The sequence below is a fragment of the Pleurodeles waltl genome, chromosome 6 (genome assembly GCF_031143425.1).
Source record: "Pleurodeles waltl isolate 20211129_DDA chromosome 6, aPleWal1.hap1.20221129, whole genome shotgun sequence".
Classification (NCBI taxonomy): domain Eukaryota; kingdom Metazoa; phylum Chordata; class Amphibia; order Caudata; family Salamandridae; genus Pleurodeles; species Pleurodeles waltl.
In genome coordinates this window covers 641,053,152-641,068,154 of record NC_090445.1, presented here as the reverse complement: position 1 = coordinate 641,068,154, position 15,003 = coordinate 641,053,152, and positions in this window count along the sequence as shown.

The following is a 15,003-nucleotide window of genomic DNA, read 5'->3' as shown; positions in this document are numbered from 1 at the left end:
CTTTCAGATTACAGTGGGCTTGACAGCAGGGATGTCACAGGACATTGTTCAGTATTGTCTTGAAGGATGTACTGTGTGCTTTCTTGAAACACCTGGTCAGCTACATCAGGCTCCCCCAATGAGCGGATTTGGCCCAAGTGAAGGCAGACTTCCCTTATGTGATAGGGGCCATATATGGCACCCATATAGCTTTGGTCCCTCCCAGTGCCAGTGAACATGGTATTGGAACAGGAAAAACTACCACTCCATCAATGCTCAGGTGGTGTGTGTGACAGACCCATACATCTCCCAAATGACAGCCAAGATGTCCGGATCTGTGCATGATTCCTACATTCTGAGGAACAGCAGTGTCCCCCACATGATGGCACGACTACAGGGAGAGAGGGCTTTGCTTATTGTATGTATGCATTTAGATGTCTGTTTCTGTTCTAGCACCTATCATCACAATCTTCGCTGGGTCTGTGCCTGTATTGTAACAGGTTCTACCTCTGTGCACACAGGTGACGCTAGCTATCCTAACCTTCCCTGCCTGTTGACACCAGTGAGGTACCCTGCCACTGAAGGGGAACACAATTTCAAAAAGGCCCACAGCAGGACGAGATGTGTGATGTAAAGGACATTTGTCCTCCTCTACAGTTCCCAAAAGGTATGGCAGATCACAGTTGCCTGCTGCATGCTCCACAATCTGGCCCTGAGGATTCAGATACCCTTACTAGCTGATGATGAGGAGGTAGCTGGACAAGTGGCTGGTAATGCAGATGTAGCAAGTGATGAGGAGGCTGAAGAGGATGGTGCAGCTGACTCTAGGGCTGAGTTCATCAATCAGTACTTCCAGTAACATACAGGTATGCTGTGTGTGTATTTGCATGTGTACTATTTCAACATTGTTTGCTGTCAATGGTCCTCCTGATTTGGATTGTCTGTGGTGGTGTAATGTGTCCCTATCCCTATGTGTGTATTGTGTGAATGCATGTAAGGTGCTGACTGAAAATGTATCAACTCTCCATATGTACTCTCTCCAGTTTGCAAGATACACATCTCCTATGGACAGGCCTGTAATGTGCTGTGTGCCCTGCATTCTCCTGTCCTTATGTCATACCAGCGAGTAACTGTGTACTGTTAATCTCTGGCTCTCCTACCAATAGATAGAGCCATTCATGTTCATTATCCTTTGGTTACGGTTCACAGAGTAGAGTTTAGCCCATGACAGAGGCCAGCTACAGGGTTTTATGATGTATTACCTGAGACTGGTGATGTAGATGTGATATCTGTTGTGCCCTGTTTAGATGGCTATTTACACTGGGCACTACAACTATGAACTGCATATGTGTTTTGTATGACACCATGCCTATTGACCTGATGGTAGTCTCTGTCATATTCTATTTGTAGGTTGGATTAGTGGAAATACTCTGTTGTGTGGCTGTACTAGTGACTTCCTTACATCTATCCTGGGACATATCTGTTGTACTGTGTCTCCTGCAGAAGGTGCCTCCCTCTGCAGTCCATCACTCTTCCTGTTGGTTTATGCGGCCTGTGAGAAAACAGGGCTGATCGCAGAGCCCCTCTAACTTTTTGCTGGTGTTTTCCTGACTCTGATGGTGCCTTGGGTACTACTAACCAGTCCTAGGGCTTGTGTTCTGTGTGAAATGAGTATGCAAATTAGGATAATTATAATTGGCTATGCCAACCTACCTATAAGTCCCTCGTTTATGCTAGGCCATGTAGGTTTAGGGACCCCAGGATAGGTAGTGCACCCATAGGTGCACCGCTGAGGTACCCAGTGTCATTTTAACGGCAGGCCTGCCTTTCTGGCTACTTTTAAACTAAAGTTATATGCAAATTTGACTTTGGAATTAAAAGTACTTCCAAAGTCTTAAAACACCTTTTTTTACAAATAAGTCACCCCTAAGGTGTTTCCTATGTGCCCTTAGGGTTGCGTGCAATGTAACTATAAGCAGGGACCTTATAAAATTGTTTTTTAAGCCTGGTGAGGTAAAATAGCCAAATTCACTTTCCCTCACTGTAGTGAATGGCATCTATAGGCTAAAATGGGGAGACTTTATTTTAATTAACAAAGTCCCCTTGAGTGCCAAATACCTTGTTGGTGTCAAATTAATTGTTATAATAAATCCCACAACTTGCAATTGTTAGATTTAATATCCTAGTTCAGGTAAAGAGTTTTAAAACTCTACCTGAAAGTTGCCAACTTTTGCTCTGCAGCGCCCTTCTCTGATTGGCCAGCCTCTGGCAGCCTGGCCAGGCTGCCTTCATGAGGTGTGATGTCGCCTGGGCTGAACACAAAGGAGGTGTCTGGGGGAGGAGATCTGCCTCAGCAGATGGTGAAGCAGGATGGTGCGAGTGCGGCCAAACTGACCTTCAAAGACAAGGAAGGACGTTTGGAGCAGCTCAGGACCTCCCACACATCCTGCAACTCCAGATTAGGAGAGGGCAGGAGAGAGGGGTGTGTTTAGGAGTTTTAGCCACACCAGTGGTTAGGCTCTGCCGGATCTAACCTCCAAATATCACTTTCAGCCATGTTGGAATTTTGAAGAATGTTGCTCCCTGGAATTGATTTTTGCCACACTTTCAGGAAGTGGTCATCAAAGGGGAAAGGAGCCTGCCTGTGATTGAATAACCAGGGCCCCCTTGCTTTCCACCCAGGAGCAAGGATAAATATGGCAGAGCTGCACCCACACCTCGGATCCCTACAGGAATCAAAGCAAAGAAGAAGAAAGACTGTCCTGCTGGAAACCTGAACTGCACCTGGACACTGCACTCTGAAGGACTGCACCAGCTGCACACTTGGGCTTCACCACTAAAAGGACTTTGCCCGTCTTCTACTGCTTCAAGAAGGGACTCCCTATTTGCCACAGGTACAAAGGAGCTGCTCAGAGTCCCCTGCATCAAATCCTGCAAGTACAGCCCAGATGACCAGCGTCCACTGGCCATTTGAGGATTCTGGCCAGGTGCATTCTGGGAATTGTAGTCTCAATGCCCAAGGAACAACTCCGAGCTTCTGGAACCTTGGATCAAGTTGTGGACACTACAATGACCCAAAAAGTACCTCTGGGAGAAGAGCCAGATGTTTTGAGACGTTTTGAGACGTTTTGAGCAACTCCATAAGTTGAAGAGGTGCATTGTGGGAGTTGTAGTCCCAGACTCCGAGAGGCAAACCAAAGCCTGTGGACCACTTTCCTGAATCAAGAAACACTTCTGAAAGTAAGTGTGACAGTGTTACCTCGTGGGTGGACTGAACTCTGCATTCTGTCCCTTTCCAGTGTGACCTTTTTTTAACCCTTTGAGCGCTAGTTGCTTCTATGCGTTAGAAAACATTAATTCTTTAAAAATTCATATCTCCGGTTCCCCTTATCCGATTTTAATTGTTTTGGTTTCATTTTAAAGATACAAATATAATCTATTTATCATAGTGGACTGTATCATCATTTAAATATTAGCCCATGTGGAACCAAGCTGCACATTCCCATTGTGCCACATCTACAAAGTCACAAATTGCATGCATTGATCCACATTCATCATCTTTACACCAGCACATGCCTGTTGCTGATATCTTGTGTGCAAGAAAATGCTCCAAATTTAGGGAGGGGCAATCTAATAGGGCAGACAATCAATAATGGTTGCACTGTTCTTTCCAATTTTCACATGTGGGGGGCCTGCTACAGGCAGATGAGAATGTAACAAAAGCATTGTATGTAATGGACCTACCTGTGCTATGCTGCACTAGTCCCATCATTCATGGTGCCTATGCATCACTCCACCAAGAGAGTGACAGCACACATTACACTACTGTGGCAATCTCCACCATGGTGAAAAGAAGGCTAATTACATGCCACCATGGTGCCAGTGGCAAAGACAAGGAGCCTGCAAGGAAGTAGCACAAAAGCCCAGATGTAATAAGAAATTATGGTATGCCACGCTACTCCAGATTTCGCAGCGTTGTGCACAGTCAGTTTCAAAACTCACTGATGGCCTGTATTCATTAGAATACGGGGCACCCCGTGTCACTCCCTGTGCTGGGGCTAAATTAGCTGACGTGGGCCACTGCAGCAAGCCTTGCACCACAGTGCAAGGATGGCTGCGTTGAGGGACAGATTGTTTTTTTTATAGGAAAAAACACTTTCCTGCACAATAATATTCTTGAAAGGCCATTAGCTCTGTCTATGTGTGTTGCTAAATGCAGCACACATGGAACAAGTTCAAAATGAGGAGAAAATATGGCATATAACTTCATTGCGCCATGCCAATGCCACCCCTGGGGTGGTGTGATATTTTGGCAACGTCTCTGATTTACAAAAACATGACATTCTGATGGATACAACTACCTGTGGATTCCTCACCTCATGAATACTCCCATGGCGCCAGCATTCTACGGAAATCTTCTTACTAGTCTCTGCACGTCGACGAGGACGTCACTGTCTCGCACGCGACGCCGTCTGACGTCATACAGGCAATAAGAGGTCCTCGACGACGTGCGGACGTCAGTTCCCTTTTTTCCGTGCATTCGAAACGGTTATCTTCGAGGGAGCAACTGTTACTCTTGCGGTTACAGTGTATATCTTGCTGCGTACTCTTTCTCCGTGGAAATAATGTCGCAGAGAAAGTCTGGATTTAAGCCTTGTCGTGAGTGTGGAGGCAAGATGTCGGTGACGGATCCTCATTCCGATTGCCTTTGGTGTTTGAGCTCCGACCACGACGTCTCGACTTGTGATTCATGTCAGCACATGAATCCGAAGGCCCTTAAAGAACGTGAGGCGAAGCTGTTTATGGCCAAGTCAAAGGAGAAGCATCACAAGAAGTCTTCTCCAAAACATCGGCGTCATCGAGACTCCCGGCGCCGTAGAGAATCTCGGCGTCATTCAAGGGAGGCTCGTTCCAGGTCTCCGGATCGGCGCCGAAAGACATGGGAGGTCAGCCCCACGGTGACGCCGCATCCTTCGACGCCGTTGCCCTCTCCGGCGTCACCAACTTCGCCTGGACAGGCGTCGGTGATTGAGGTATTGGAGCCTCAAGTGTTTTCTCCGGCGCAGACGCCGAGGCCGGAGTCGGGGTCGCCTCCGAGACAGGCACCCCAGTATCCGGCTTTTCCCACCCCTGGAGCCGATAGTTCCGCATTCTTGAATGCGATGTATGCCATCTTCCAACAGATGGCTCCAGGGGGTGCTCCGGCTGGGCCTTTGGCCTTTTCTTTGGGTGATCCTGCGCCTCTTCGGCCGGCACCCTTTATGCCCTTTCTCCCGTTTGGGAACGTGGGCTCGGCGCCAGTGTCGGCGCCGGTGGCCGCTCCGGTGGCTTCAGAAGGATTGGCCCCGGGGATTTCCATCCCGTCGACGTCGGGATTTCGGCCTGTGACTCCGGTGGGTCCATCTGCTTCAGCTGCTCTTTCGTCGGCGCCGAAGTTACATGTGGCGCCGGACGCGGCGTCGGTGGCTTCTGAAGATCGGCGCCGATCTTCGACTTCGGCGGAGGCATTGTCGACTCCGCGTATTGAACAACGACTTCATTCGAGGAGACGTGCTCTCCGGGTACTAGAAGAGCAGGAGTACCAACGAGCCCTAGAGGAAGGAGAGCTAGAGGACTCGGGTGATGGGCTGCGTGGACTGGAGTCGGCCAGTGGGCTGGACACTTCCCCTGAGTGGGACCTTTCGTCCCCGGGGGAATATACTGAGGAAGCTGCTTCCTTTCATACAGTGGTACGGAAGGCAGCTAGTTTTTTGGACCTGCCTTTGCCGGTGGTGGAGGCAAAACAAAACCTTTTGACGGAGGTGTTGCATCCGGCCTCAGCCGCGGCGGAGCCTCTGTTACCTTTTAATGACGCTCTGCTGGATCCGGTTTTAGAGGTGTGGAAGAGGCCGGCATCTTCCCCAGCAGTTCACAGAGCCGTGGCCAGGAGGTATCGGACGGCTCCAACTGATCCTGGTTTCCTATCTAGGCACCCTACGCCGGAGAGCTTGGTAGTGCAGGCCTCCTGTTCGTCCAAGTCAGCGCCTGGTTCTTTCCCGACGGTGCCTGGGGACAGAGACTCAAAAAAGCTAGAGGCGCAGTCCAAGAAGATTTTTTCGTCCTGCAGTCTGGCGTTAAAGGCCACTAATGCGACCTGTATCCTGGGGAGGTATATTCATGCTCTGATGGATGACATCTCCTCTTCGTTTACAGAGCTTCCCCAGGGTCTTTTGGATCTTGTCTCTGATGCCCAGGCTGCTGCGACCCAAATTATCCAGACGGGACTGGATACCACCGACTCGGTAGCCAGAGCAATGGGCACAACTGTGGTGGAAAGGAGACAGGCCTGGCTCCGTAACTCGGGCTTTTCGCCAGATGTACAGTCCACATTGTTGGATCTCCCGTTTGATGGGGACAAACTGTTTGGGGCTAAGGCTGATTCGGCCTTGGAACGGTTTAAGGAGAGCAGGGCCACGGCTAAGTCGTTGGGACTCCAAGCTCCTTCTTCCACGGCCTCTTCCAGATTCTTCAGGAGGTTTCGTGGATTTGGGCGTGGCTCTTCCTCCTCTTCCTTTCGGGGAAGATATCAGCAACCTGCCTCTTCCCACCCCTATAGATCTTTTAGGGGGAGGGGTAGGGTCCGCACCAGGGGAGCCTCTCAGCAGCACTCTGCCTCTTCCTCATCCTCTGGCGGGGTGCAGCAGGGGAAGCAGCCTTAGGCTTCCACCATTTCCCACTCACTCCTCTCCTGTAGGGGGAAGATTACAGCATTTTCTCACCAAATGGGAGACTGTTACGTCGGACACTTGGGTTCTCAGTGTTGTGGGAAAAGGCTACACCCTTCCCTTTCGGGAGTTTCCGCCCCTCATCCCGCCCCGCCCTTCGTATTGTTCACAAGAACACCTCCTGTTGCTAGAACAGGAGGTAGAAGTCCTCCTTTTAAAGGGCGCGGTGGAGTTGGTCCCGGAGCAGGAAAGGGGTCAAGGAGTTTACTCAAGGTATTTCCTGATTCCCAAGAAGGATGGTCGTTTGAGACCAATTCTGGACCTGAGGATCTTGAATTGGTTCCTCAAGCAGGAAAAGTTCAAGATGCTGACCCTAGCACAGGTGCTTTTGGCGTTGAACATGGAAGACTGGATGGTGTCTGTCGACTTGCAGGATGCTTACTTTCATATCCCGATACTCAAGTCACACAGGAAGTATCTCCGGTTTGTGGTGGGATCGCAACACTACCAGTTTGCGGTCCTTCCGTTTGGTCTTACTTCAGCACCTCGAGTCTTCACGAAGGTGATGTCGGTGGTTGCGGCAGAGCTCAGAAGGAAGGGGATAGCAGTATTCCCTTACTTGGACGATTGGTTGATCAAAGCCAAGTCCCCGGAGCTTGTGTTGCGTCATCTGCAGTCAACAACCCAGTTGTTGTTCGACCTGGGCTTTTCGGTGAACGAGCCCAAATCTCACCTGGAGCCCTCTCAGCGCCTCCTGTTCATAGGGGCAGTACTGGATACAACATTGGGTCGGGCCTTTCCTCCGCCTCAGCGGATTCAAGATATTCAGGATTTGGTTCCAATGTTTCGAAATGGAGCGGTAGTTCCAGTCCTCAAGGTCCTTCGTCTGCTCGGTCTTTTTGCCTCCTGCATTCTGTTGGTCATGCATGCTCGCTGGCACATGAGGGCTCTTCAGTGGTGCCTCCGAAGGCAGTGGTCTCAACACAGAGGGGATCTAGAGGGTACTGTCAAGATCTCCAGAGATGCTGCTGTGGATTTGAAGTGGTGGATTGCAAGCAACAATCTTTCACAAGGAAAGCCGTTCCAGCAGTCGCCACCAGTGGCCACAGTCATAACGGATGCTTCCACTCTAGGGTGGGGAGCTCATCTGGGGGATCTGGAGATCAAAGGTCTTTGGTCTCCAGAGGAACAGATTTTTCACATCAATCTGTTAGAGTTACGGGCTGTACGTCTGGCTCTCAAGGCCTTCCTCCCTTCCCTTCGTGGTCAGTCGGTACAGGTCCTAACGGACAATACTACCACGATGTGGTACATAAACAAGCAGGGAGGAGTGGGGTCGTACCTTCTCTGCAGAGAAGCTCTTCGACTATGGTCCTGGGCAAAGGACCATCGGATTTGCTTGATAGCAAACCATCTGGCCGGAGTCTTGAACGTGCGTGCGGACAGTCTCAGTCGCCACTTCTCGGCAGACCACGAGTGGCGTCTCCATCCAGATCAAGTCCGTTTAATCTTCCACAAGTGGGGGTTTCCTCGGGTAGATCTGTTCGCCACTCGAGAGAACGCGCATTGTCCGTTGTTCTGCAGCCTTCAGTATCCGATGCAGGAAGCGTTGGGGGACGCGTTTCAAATGACCTGGTGCGGCCAGTTGCTTTACGCGTTTCCTCCCATACCCTTGATTCCTCGAGTATTGAGGAAGATTCGCCAAGACCGGGCTCTAGTAATCTTAATAGCTCCGGATTGGCCAAGGAGGGTGTGGTACTCCGACCTTCTCCAACTCTCAACGTGCCCGCCGCTCCGTCTCCCTTTCAGGGCAGACCTCCTCTCACAGTCGCAGGGGCAGGTTCTACACCCCAACCTCCAGAGTCTGCACCTACATGCCTGGAGATTGAACGGGGCAACCTGAGTTCCTTCTCTCTCCCGCCTGAGGTAGTGGATGTTATATTAGCGGCCAGGCGACACTCCACTAAATCTATCTACGCTAATAGGTGGTCTAAATTTGTTGCGTGGTGTGGAGAGAGGCAGATTGATCCTTTACATGCTCATCTATCGGACGTTTTGTCTTTTGCTCTATCTCTGGCGCAGAAAGGCTGTGCAGTGGCTACCATTAAAGGTTATTTATCGGCCTTGTCAGCCTTCATATGTCTTCCAGACCAACCATCTTTATTTAAATCCCCTATTGTTATCAGATTCTTGAAAGGTCTTCTAAATCAATATCCTCCAAAGCCATTCGTTATGCCGCAATGGGATTTGTCCTTAGTCCTGACTTTCCTTATGGGGTCCCCTTTTGAACCTATGCATTCTTGCCCCTTGAGGTATTTGGTTTTAAAAACAGTCTTCCTGATAGCTATAACATCAGCAAGGAGAGTGAGTGAGTTGCAGGCCTTATCAGTAAAACCCCCTTATACAACTTTTTATGGGGATAAGGTGGTGTTGAGGACCAAGGCTGCTTTCCTCCCGAAGGTTGTTTCACCCTTCCATTTGGCTCAGGCAATTACTTTGTCCACGTTCTATCCTCCGCCTCATCCTTCCAAAGAGGAAGAAAGACTGCACCGTCTGGACCCAAAGAGAGCGTTGAGCTTCTTTATCGATAGAACAAAGGATTTCAGGCTGGAGGATCAGCTGTTTATTGGATACGTGGGCAAGAGGAGAGGAAAGGCAGTCCACAAGAGAACACTATCCAGGTGGGTTGTTCTTTGCATTAAAATATGTTACTCTTTGGCAAAGAAGGATCCTCCTGAGGGCATTAGAGCTCATTCCACCAGAGCTAAGTCGGCCACTTCGGCCTTAGCCAGAGGTGTTCCTGTGGTCGACATCTGCAAGGCCGCAACTTGGTCGTCCCTTCACACTTTTGCAAAACATTACTGTTTAGATTCTGAGGTTAGAAGGGACGGCCATTTTGCACGGTCAGTGCTGCAGGATTTCTTGGTTTGACCATTTAGGCACCCACCGCCGGGCGTGGTACTGCTTTGGGACTCTATTCATGAGGTGAGGAATCCACAGGTAGTTGTATCCATCAGAAGAACGAGTTACTTACCTTCGGTAACGACTTTTCTGGTGGATACATTAGCTACCTGTGGATTCCTCACGGTCCCACCCGCCTCCCCGTTGCCTTTATGGTCTTGCCAAGTAATCCTTGAGTGTGCTCCTCTTGGTCTTTGAGGGTGCAATAGATGTATATATATAATATTTTTATATATATGTAGGTATATGTCTATATATCTTTATGTATATACTTGGTGTGTGTATATATATTTTAAAAGAGAGAGTTTTATATATATATATATATATATATGTACATAAAAAGATTTACAGTTATTCATACAATGTGGTGTATTTTTACATTATAATGGATGTTGCTTTGTTCTTTCATTGCATTGCCTGGTTGTTCTCATGCACGTAAAAAATGATTGGTACTGACGTCCGCACGTCGTCGAGGACCTCTTATTGCCTGTATGACGTCAGACGGCGTCGCGTGCGAGACAGTGACGTCCTCGTCGACGTGCAGAGACTAGTAAGAAGATTTCCGTAGAATGCTGGCGCCATGGGAGTATTCATGAGGTGAGGAATCCACAGGTAGCTAATGTATCCACCAGAAAAGTCGTTACCGAAGGTAAGTAACTCGTTCATCTTGTCAAAAAGCAACACCCATTGCATCTCGTTGGGTGACTGCTGCTCAATCCCTCACTCTGGTTATAGAGGACAGCTATGACATAGGGTCAGAGACTGAGACAGCAGATACTGAGACAGCATCTGAGGGATTGGACAGCGTGAGAAGGTAGCCTCTTTCTAGCATTGTTACCCCCACTTTTAGCCTGTTTGCGAGTATATGTCAGTGTGTTTTTACTGTCTCACTGGGATCCCGCTAGCCAGGACCCCAGTGCACATAGTGAAAACCCTATTTGTCAGTGTGTTTTATTTGTCTTACTGGGATCCTGCTAGCCATGACCCCAGTGCTCACAGCTTGTGGCCTGAATGTGTATACCTGTGTAGTGCCTAACTGTGTCACTGAGGCTCTGCTAATCAGAACCTCAGTGCTTATGCTCTCTCTGCCTTTAAATTTGTCACTATAGGCTAGTGACCACTTTTACCAATTTCAATTGGCACACTAGAACACCCTTATAATTCCCTAGTATATGGTACCTAGGTACCCAGGGTATTGGGGTTCCAGGAGATTCACATGCAGCATTTTTTTTGCCACCCATAGGGAGCTCAGACAAACCTTTACACAGGACTGCCACTGCAGCCTGAGAGAAATAACGCACACGTTATTTCACAGCCATTTTCACTGCACTTAAATAACTTATAAGTCACCTATATGTCTAACCTTCACTTGCTGAAGGTTAGGTGCAAAGTTACTAAGTGTGAGGGCACCCTTGCACTAGCAAAGGTGCCCCTGCATCGTTCAGGGCCATTTCCCCACACTTTGTGAGTGCAGGGACACCATTACATGTGTGCACTACATATTGGTCAATACCTATGTGTAGCTTCACGATGGTAACTCCGAATATGGCCATGTGACATGTCTAAAATCATGGAATTGTCCCCCCATTCCAAATCTGGTATTGGGGAGTCAATTCCATGCATCCCCCGGGCTCCACTATGGACCCCGGGTACTGCCAAACCAGCTCTCTGGGTTTTTCTCTGCAGCTACCGCTGCTGTCACCCTACAGACAGGGTTCTGCCCTCCTGGGGCCTGGGCAGCCCAGTCCCAGGAAGGCAGAACAAAGAATTTCCTCTGAGAGAGGGTGTTACACCCTCTCCCTTTGGAAATAGGTGTTAAAGGCTGGGGAGGGGTAACCTCTCCCAGCCTCTGGAAATGCTTTGAAGGGCACAGATGGTGCCCTCCTTGCATAAGCCAGTCTACACCGGTTTAGGGAACCCCCAGTCCCTACTCTGGTGCGAAACTGGACAAAGGAAAGAAGGGGAGTGACCACTCCCCTGTCCATCACCACCCCAGGGGTGGTGCCCAGAGCTCCTCCAGTGTGTCCCAGACCTCTGCCATCTTGTTTCCAGAGGTGTGAGGGCACTCTGGAGGCCTCTAAGTGGCCAGTGCCAGCAGGTGACGTCAGAGACCCTCCTGATAGGTGCTTACCTGACTAGGTGGCCAATCCTCCTCTGATCGCTATTTAGGGTCTCTCCAGTGGGCTTTTCCTCAGATAACGACTTGCAAGAATTCACCAGAGTTCCTCTTCACCTCTCTCTTCGACTTCTGGCAAGGATCGACCGCTGACTGCTCCAGGACGCCTGCATAATTGCAACAAAGTAGCAAGAAGACTGGCAGCTACATTGTAGCGCCTAATCCTGCCGGCTTTCTTGACTGTTTCCTGGTGGTGCTTGCATTGGGGGCTGCCTGCCTTCATCCTGCACTGGAAGCCATGAAGAAATCTCCTGTGGGTCGACGGAATCTTCCCCCTGCTTCAGAAGGCACCAAACTTCAGCTTCACCGGTACTCTGGGACCCCTCTCATCCTGACGAGCGTAGCCCCTGGAACACAGGTGGTAGACCCAAGTGGCTCAGACTGTCCAGTGGTCCAACTGTCCAAATTTGGAGGAGTTAAGTCCTTGCCGCCTCTCTCTAGATAGTAATCCGGTGCACCATGTGAACTGCAGCTACAAGGGCTTCTGTGCACATTTCCAAGACATCCTGCATGCACAGCCAAGCCTAGGTCCCCAGCTCTCTGTCGTGCAATGCTCAGCTCCCTGAGTTGATCTCCGGTGTCGTGGGACCTCCTTTTGCAGTGTTGAGATGACTGCTGTGTTCAGACTTCTTGAACCCATGTTCAAGGAATTCTGTGGGTGCTTCCTGCTTGTGCGTGGGCTCTCTATATTGCTGAGCCCCCCCCCCCCTGTCTCCTCTACCAAGCGGCGACATCCTGGTCCTTCCTGGGCCCAGGCAGTATCCTTTTTTTCTAACCACAACTCTTGCAGCTAGCAAGGCTTGTTTGCAGTATTTTGCCAAGAAAACATCCTCCAGCACGCCGTGGGACATCTTCTGCATGAAGGAGAAGTTCCTAGCACCTTTCGTTGTTGCAGAATCTTCAGCTTCTTCCATCGAGAGGCTGCCATTTTGCACCTTCATCCGGGGTTTAGTGGGCTCCTGCCCCCTCTGGACACTTTCATTACTCTTGGACTTGGGCCCCTTCCTTTGCAGGTCCTCAGGTCCAGGAATCCATCTTCAGTGCTTTGCAGTCTGTTGTGGACTTTGCAAAATCCCTCATCACGACTTTAGTGTGTTTCTGAGAGAAATAGTAGTACTTTACGCCTACTTTCCAGGGTCTTGGGGTGGGGTATCTTGGACACGCTTAGTGTTTTCTTACACTCCCAGCGACCCTCTACACAGTACACTAGCCTAGGGGTCCATTTGTGGTTTGCATTCCACTTTCTTAGTATATGGTTTGTGTTGCCCCAAGGCCTATTGCATCCTATTGTATTCTACAGTGTTTGCACTACTTTCTGACTGTTTTACTTACCTGATTTTATTTTGTGTGTATATTTTGTGTATTTTACTTACCTCCTAAGGGAGTATATCCTCTGAGATATTTTTGGCACATTGTCACTAAAATAAAGTACCTTTATTTTTAGTAACTCTGAGTATTGTCTTTCTTATGATATAGTACCTATATGATATAAGTGGTATAGTAGGAGCTTTGCATGTCTCCTAATTCAGCCTTGGCTGCTCTGCTATAGCTACCTATATCAGCCTAAGCTTCTAGAACACTACAAATCTACTAATAAGGGATAACTGGACCTGGCACAAGGTGTAAGTACCATTGGTACACACTATAAGCCAGGCCAGCCTTCTACAGACAGTGGCGCATACTCTCAGAGTTATTTTTCAGTCGGAGGAGTCCCCCTCGATAACTCCTCTTCCATTGATTATGAGGGAGGTGATGAGGACAGTCCTGCCGTCCCTTCGCAAGCACCAGTCTGTGCAGTGGGACAGTAGCAGGTTAGCCCAACCCAGAGAACAGGTGCATGCGGCTGCAAGCGCAGAGAATGTGCTCTCTTGGGAGCTCCCCAATTTAGTTCAGCCCCAAAGTCCACCGCCCAAATCGTATTGTGCAAACATCAAAATTATCTATCACAAAACAACCTGTTTTTGTAAGGCAGACACCTGCGTTTTTGGTCCTGGGCTCGGCGGCCTTATAGGGAAACCTACCAAACGCAGACATTTCTGAAAACTAAACATCCAGGGGAGTCCACAGAGGTGTGACTTGTGTGGATTCCCCAAAGTTTTCTTACCCAGAATACCCCGCAAAGGTGAAATGTTGAATAAAAACTCAAATTTTTCTTGCATTTCTGTCACACAAACTACAAGAATATGCTGGGATCCACAAAATTCCTACCACCCAGTGTTTCCCCCCCTGTCCTGATAAAAACGCTACCCCACTTGAGTGCCTGTACCTAGTGCCTGCATCAGGAATGGATCACCCCAGGGTCAAAAGTTGCCCTCATGTAAGGACCAACATTGACCGTTGTTTGATCTATTCCTGTCGTGGGCACTAGGCCTACCCACACAAGTGAGGTACCATTTTTATCGGGAGACTTGGAGGAATGCTGGGTGGAAGGAAATTTGTGTCCCCTCTCCGATTCCAGAACTTTCTATCACCGAAATGTGAGGAAAAAGTGTTTTTTGTTTGCCAAATATTGAGGTTTGCCAAGGATTCTGGGCATCACAAGTTACCCCATCCTGGGTTCCTTTAGGCATCTAGTTTTAAAAAATGCACTTGTTTGGTAGGTTTCCCTAGGTACAGGCTGAGCTAGAGACCAAAATCCACAGCTAGGCACTTTTCCAAAAAGACTTCAGTTTTCAATGCAAAAGTTTGATGTGTCCATGTTGTGTTTTGGGCCGTTTCCAGTCGCGAGCTCTAGGCCTATCCACACAAATGGGTTACCGTTTTTATCAGGAGACTTGGGGGAATGCTGGGTGGAAAAGTGTTTGTGGCTCCTCTCAGATTCCGGAACTTTCCATCACCGAAATGTGGGGAAAAGTGTTTTTTTGCCACATTTTGAGATTTGCAAAGGATTCTGGGTAACAGAACCTGGTGAGAGCCCCACAAGTCACCCCATACTGAATTCCCCTAGGTGTCTAGTTTCCAAAAATATATAGGTTTGCTAGGTTTCCCTAGGTTCCAGCTGAGCTAGAGGCCAAAATCCACAGCTAGGCACTTTGCAAAAAACATGTCCATTTTCTTTGGAAAAATGTGATATGCTACTTTGTGTTTTGGGGCATTTCCTGTCGCGGGCACTAGGCTTACCCATACAAGTGAGGTACCATTTTTCTCGGGAGACTTGAGGGAATGCTGGGTGGAGAACGTTTG